The sequence below is a fragment of the Palaemon carinicauda genome, chromosome 11 (assembly GCF_036898095.1).
Source record: "Palaemon carinicauda isolate YSFRI2023 chromosome 11, ASM3689809v2, whole genome shotgun sequence".
In the NCBI taxonomy this organism is placed as follows: domain Eukaryota; kingdom Metazoa; phylum Arthropoda; class Malacostraca; order Decapoda; family Palaemonidae; genus Palaemon; species Palaemon carinicauda.
Window position 1 is genome coordinate 73,915,319 of NC_090735.1, and position 7,500 is coordinate 73,922,818.

The following is a 7,500-nucleotide window of genomic DNA, read 5'->3' on the forward strand; positions in this document are numbered from 1 at the left end:
CAGAAGAAATTAGCCTACACCACAGAGATGATCTATCCACAAAATCAAATGCTTTTTTGTGATCTACAAAGGCACAATAAATTCGCTTGTGTTTGAACAGGTATAAATCAATGAGAGAATGAAGAACAAATATATGGTCGAGTGTGCTGTAGCCTTCTCTGAATCCTGCTTGTTCTATTCTTAATATACCAGCACCCTCTAATACGGTGGGTACAACTGGCAGTACTACCAGCTACGGGGGTATACGGGCAAAATTTGTGTGAAATCGTGGGTGTGACGCAAGGGGCATACAACAAGTTCTGCGGCAGTCAAAAAAATTTGTATATATATATATATATATATATATATATATATATATATATATATATATATATATATATATATATATATATATATTAATTTTGCGCATATATACGTGTTTTTAATATTCAAATAAGTTATATGTTTTAATACATTAATGTCTGGACTATTTTATAGACTTCGGGATCAGAGCCCCAAGGCGTAACCACTCAAAGACAATAGCTTCTGACCGGCCGGGAACCGAACCCTGATCCAGGAAGGTTGTGATGACAGTCACATAGCATTTTGCCACGAAGAAAGATGAAAGTCAATGACAATTCTTCTGTACTTATACCTGTCGAATTCAGGTTTTTTGTATTTAGAATTGAAATCAACCCATCTTCACCACCGTATCTAATTGGTATGTTTGTACTTGGTATCAGATTAATGATGAATTTTGCACATTTAGACGTGTTTTTCATATTCAAATAAGCCTCTTCCTGTACGATTCACTTATTTACTGAAAATTAATGACATCAATACCCACAACATCAAGCTAATATACTGTAGATCATGTCAACGGGGCCGGTCAGCCTTTTTTTTAACGTTTCACTTCATTTACTGAAAATCATGGTCATCGGTGGCCATAACACTATTATAATCTAGAGCATTTCATAGCGGCCAGTGTGACATTTTCTGAACATATTACTTCATTTGCTGAAAATAAATGTCAGTAATGGCTATAACATTACTTTCACCTGGAGCTCTCTAGGTGGCCAGTCGGCCTCTATCTGATCGTATTACTTCATTTACTTAAAATAATTGACATTATTGGACATAACATCAGTTTAATCTACAGCCTATCAAGATGGCCAGTTGGCCTTTTTCCGAACCGATTACTTCATTTAATGAAAATTAATGTCATTGATAGCCATAACATTATTAGAATCTAGAGTATTACTTCATTTACTGAAAGTAAATGTCATCAATGGCCACAGCATCACTCTAATCTTGTGTCTCTCAAAGTGGCCAGTCATCCTTTTTATGAACGTATTACTTTATTTACTGAAAACTCATGCCATTAATAGCCATATTATCACTCTAGTCTATAGCCTCCTAAGGTGGCCAGCCGACATTTTTCTCAAGGTGAAATTCCGTTTAATAAAAATTCATGCATCAGTGGAGATAGCATCACTTAGATCTACAGGTTTTAAAGGTGGCTAGTCAGTTTTATCTGAATGTAGTACTTCTTTGAACTAAAATTCATGTATTCAATGGCCATATCGTCACCTTAATCTAGACCAACTCAAAAATAGCCAGTCGGCCTCATTTACTGAAAATAATGTCATCAATAGCTATAACTTCACTCTATTCTATAGTCTCTGAAGGTGGGCAGTCATCCTTTTTCTAAACATAACACTTCATTCACTGAAAATTAATGTCATCAATGGTCATAAAATTACCCTAATCTAGAGCATCTCAAGGTGGCCAGTCAGCCTTTTACTGTATGCATTACGTCAATAACTAAAAATTTCCGTCATCAACGGCCATAGTATCACTTTAATCTAGAGGCTCTCCTGGTTGCTATTGGCCATATTTCTGAACATATCACTTCATTTACTGAAGATTTATTCCATCAGTAGCCATACCATCATTCTAATCTAGAGCCTCTCAAGGTGGCTTGTCGGCGTTTTTCTGAGCATATTACTTCATTTAATGAAAATTTATTTCATCAATGGCCATAACATCACTCAAATCAAGAGTCGCTCAAGATAGTCAGTCGGCCTTTTTCTGAACGAATCTCTTTACTTACTGAAAATTGGTGCCATCAATAGCCCTAACATCATTCAAACGTAGAGCTTCTCAAGATGGCCAGTCAGCCTTTTTCTGAACGTTTTAATTCATTTTCTGAAAATTCATGACATCAATAGTCATATTGTCTCTCTAATCTAGTCTCTCAAGGTGGCCAATTAGCCTTTTTCTGAATGTATTACTTTTACTTTATTTACTCAAAATTCGGGTCATCAATAGCCATATAATCACTCTAGTCTAGAGCCTCTAGGGGTTGTCAGTCGCCATTTTTTTAATGTAAAACTTCATTTACTAAAAACTCATGTCATCAATGGCCATAAGGAGACTAATATACAGCTTTTCATGTGCGCCAATCGGGCTTTTTCTGAATGTATTACTCAATCAACTGAGAATTATTATCAGTGTCCATAACATCGATAAAATCTGGAGCCTCTCAAGGTGGCTAGACGGCCTTTTTCTGAACGTTTCCCTTCATTTACTGAAAATTAATGTCCTTAATATCTATATAATCACTCTAGTCTGAAGCCTCTCAAGGTGGCCAGTCGGCATGTTTTTTAATGTAAAACTTCATTGACTAACAATTGAAGTCATCAAAGGCAATAATATCACTTTAATATACAGCTTTTCAAGGTGGCCCGTCAAAATTTTTTCTAAACCTATTAATTCATTAATTATAAATTCATGTTATCAATGGCCATAACATCACTATAATCTGGAGTCTCTCAAGGCAGCCAGTCAGCCTTTTTCTTAACATTTCCTATCATTAACTGAAAATTATCATCAATAGCCATACATCATTATATTGCAGTCTCTTAACAGGGGCAGTCAGCCTTTTTCTGAGAGTAATACTTAATTTATTGAAAAATCCATGTCATTAATGGATATAACATCCCTCTAATCTACAGCTTTTAAAAGTAGCCAGTCAGGTTTTTCCTGAACATAGTAGTTTATGAACTGAAAATTTAAGTCATCAATGGCCATAAAACTATTTTAGTCTAGAGGCTATCGAGGTGGCTGGTTGACATTTTTCTGAACATATCCATTTAACTGAAAATTTACCTCACAAATAACCATAACATCACTCTAGTGTAGAGTCTCTCAAGGTGGGTAGTAAGCCTTTTATTGAAGGTAAAACTTAATTTTCTGGAAATTAATGTCATCATTGGCCATACCATCACTCTAATCTATAGCCTCTTAAGGTGGCCAGTCAGTCATTTTCTGAACCTATTACTTCATTTTCTGAGAATCAATATCATTGATAGCAATACTATCACTATAATCTCGAGCCCCTTAAGGTGGCCAATCTGCCTTTTATTCAACGTACTTCTTTATAGAAAATTCATGCTATTAATGACCATAACATCAATCTAATCTAGACACTTCTAAGGGGGCCGGTCAGCCTTTGGCCTGAACGCATCACTTCCTTTCAAGAAAATTCATGTCATCAGTGGCCATAACATCACCATAATCTAGAGCCTCTTCAGTTGGCCAGTTTGCTTTTTTCTGAACATATTACTTCATTTACTGAAAATTCATGTCACTAGTAGTTCATATAATGAAAATTAATGTCTTCGATAGCCATACATTGTATTATAATCTGGAGCCTTTCATGATGGCCAGTTGGTTTTTTCTGAACTTATTACTTCGTTTACTGAAAATTCCTGTCATCAGTAGATATAACATCACTCTATTCTAGAGCTTGTTAAGGGGGCTCAGTCGGCCTTTTTTCTGAAGGTATCACTTTATTTACTGAAATTTAATGCCATAACATAACTATAATATAGAGCCTCTCAAGGTGGCCAGTCAGCCTTTTTCTGAACAAATTACTCCATTTAGGTAAAATTTTTGCCATCGATGGCTACAACATCACTGTAATCTAGATCCCCTCAAGGTTGCCAGTCAGACTTTTTCTGAACATATTACTTCATTTACTGAAATTTTATGCCATAAATGGTGATAACATTACTCTAATCTAGATCTTCTCAAGTTGATCAAGCAGCCTTTTTTTAACGTATTACTTAATTTTCTGAAAATTCATGTCATCAATACCCATAATATCCCTCCAGTATAGGGCCTCTTAAGGTAACCCATCAGCCTTTTTATGAATGTATTACTTCATTTGCTGAAAATTAATGCAATCAATAGCCATAACGTTACTTTAATCTAGAGTCTTTCAAGGGGGTCAGTCAGCTTTTTTTCTGAACATATTATTTTATTTACTGTAAATTCAAGTCATCAATAGCCATATAACCGCTCTAGTCTAGAGCCTCTCATTGTAGCCAGTTGGCTTTTTTCTGAATATAAAACTTCATGTGCTAAAATTTCATGTCATCAATAGCCATAACATCACTCTAATATCCAGCATTTAATCTAGAGCCTCTTATGGGGGTCGGTCACCTTTTTTTTTTTTTTTTTTTTTTTTCTAAATGTATTACTTCATTTACTGTAAATTCAAGTCATCATTAGCCATATAACAACTCTAGCTTAGAGTCTCTCATTGTGGCCAGTAGGCTTTTTTCTAAATGTAAAACTTCATTTGCTAAAAATTCATGTCAACAGCCATAACATCACTCTAATATACAGCTTTTTACAGGGGGGACCAATCGGCCTTTTCCTGAACGTAGTACTTCATTAATTAACAATTCATGCTATCAATGGCCACAACATTGCTCCAATCTGGAGCCTCTCATTGTGGCCATTTGTCCTCTTTCTGAACATTTATCTTCCTTTACTAAAAAATTAGTATTATCAATAGCCATAAAATTACTCTGGTCTAGAGTCCCTCAAGGTGGGTCTCGTCCTTATTCTGAAAGTAAAACTCAATTTACTGGAAATTAAAGTTATCAATGGCCATAAAATCATTCTAATCTACTGGTTTTCAAGGTGGCCAGCCATCCTTTTTCTGAACGTAGTACTTCTTTGACCGAAAATCATGTTATCAACGGCATTAACATCACTCTAATCTGGAGTCTCTCAAGGGGGCTTGTTGGCTTTTTTCTGAATGTTTCCCTTTATTTACTGAAAATTACTGTTATCAATAGCCATATAATTTCTTTAGCCTTGAGCCTCTTCTGGATACTAGTTGGCATTTTTCTGAATGCATTACTTTATTTACGGAAAAAAATAAGATCCTCAATAGCCATGAAATCACTAGTCTAGAGCCTTTTAAGGTGGCCAGTAGGCATTTTTCTGAATGTTAAACTTCATTTATTAAAAATGCATTTCATCAATGGCTATAATATCACTCTAATATATTGCTTTTCCATGTGTCCAGTTGGACTTTTTATAAATGCAGCACTTCATTGACTTGAAATTCATGTTGTCAATGGCCAAAACATCGCTCCAATCTAAACCCTCTCATGGTGGCCAATCGTAATTTTTCTGAACATTTAACTTCATTTACTGAAAAGTAATATCCTCAATACCCATAACATCTCTCTACCCTAGAGCCTCTCAAGGTGGGCACTTGGCCTTATTCTGAATGCAAAACTGGATTTACTGAAAGTTCATTTCATCAATGACCATAACATCACTCTAATATACTGCTTTTCAATGTGGACAGTTGGCCTTTTTCTGAACGTACAACTTTATCAACAGAAAATTCAGGTTATTAATTGCCATAACATCGCTCCAATCTGGATCCTCATAATGTACGCAATGAGCCTTTTCTTAACGTTTCACTTCATTTACTGAAAAATGTTGTCTTCAACAGCCATAACTTTAGTATAGAGTCTCTCAAGGTGGGCAGTTAGCCTTTGTCTGAACGTAGGACCTAATTTACTAAAAATCCATGTCATCAATGGCCATAACATCTCTCTAATCTACACCTTTTTAAGGTGGCCAGTCAGGCTTTTTCTGAATGTAGTACTTCATTTAATGAAAATTCATGTCATCAATGGGCATTACATCACTGTAGTCTAGAGCCTCTCAAGGTGGCTAGTCAGGTTTTTTTAATGTTTCCCTTTATTTACTGAAAATTAATATCAACATTGGCCATAACATCACTCCGATCTATAGCCTCTCAAGGTTGAAAGTAAATCTTTTTCTGAGTGTGTCACTTCATTTACTGAAAATTAATGTCATCGATGGCCATATCACTCTAATCTGGAGCCTGCCTAGGTGGTCATTCTACCTTTTTCTGAAAGTATTTCTACATTTACTGAAAATTCATGCCATCAATGCCTCTCAAGGTGCCCAGTCAGCATTTTTCTGAATATAAAACTACATTTTCTGAAAATTCATGTAATCAATAGCCATAACATCACTCTAGTCTGGAGGGCCTGAAGGTGGGCATTCCGGCCTTAATCTGTACGTGAAACTTGAATTACTGGAAATTAATGTACTTCTTTAACTGAAAATTCATGTTATCAATGGCCATAACATCACTATAATATATAGCTTTTTAAGGAGGCCAGTCAGGCTTTTTCTGAATGTAGTACTTCATTGACTGAAAATTCATGTCATCAATGGCCATAGCATCACTCTAGTCTAGAGCCTCTTAATGTGGCCAGTGGGCCCTTTACTGAACGTATTACTCAATTTATTGAAAATTAAGGCCATCAATAGCCATACCATCACTCTAGCGTAGAGTCTCTAAAGATGGGCATTCGGCATTTTTTTCTGAACATAAAACTTAATTTACTGAAAATGATGACATCACTGGCCATTACAGCACTCTAATCTATACGCTCTTAAGGTGGACAGTCAGTCTTTATTTACTGAAAATTCATGCCATCAACAAGAATAATTTCACTTTTATTTAGACCCTCACAAGGTGGCCATTGGCCTTTTTCTGAACATATTACTTCATTTACTGATAATTCATGCCATCAATAGCATTTTAATCTAAAGCCTCTTAAGGTGACCAGTCTTCCTTTTTGTTAACTTCATGTACTGAAAAATTCATGCCTCTAATGTTCATAACATAACTCTAATCTAGAGACTCTCAAGGTGGGAAGTCAGCCTTTTTCAGAACGTATTACTGCATTAACGGAAAATTCACGTATACAGTTACCATAACATAACTTTTATTTAGAGCCTCTCAATTTGGCCACTTGGCAGTTTTCCGAACATATTTATCCATTTACTGAAAATTCATTACACTAATGGCCATAAGATCACTCTAATCAAGAGCTTCTTAAGGTGGCCAGTTGGATTTTTTCTGAGAGTATTACTTCATTTACTGAAAATTAGCGTCATCAATATCCATACATAATATTGTAATCTATAGCCTCTCATGGTAGCCAGTCGACCTTTTCCTGAACGCATTACTCCATTTACTAAAAATTCCCCTCATTAGGGGATATAACATCACTCTAATCTACAGCTTATCGAGGTGGCCAGTTGACATTTTTCTGAACGTATCGCTTTATTTACTGAAAATTAATGCTACCAATAGCCATACCATCA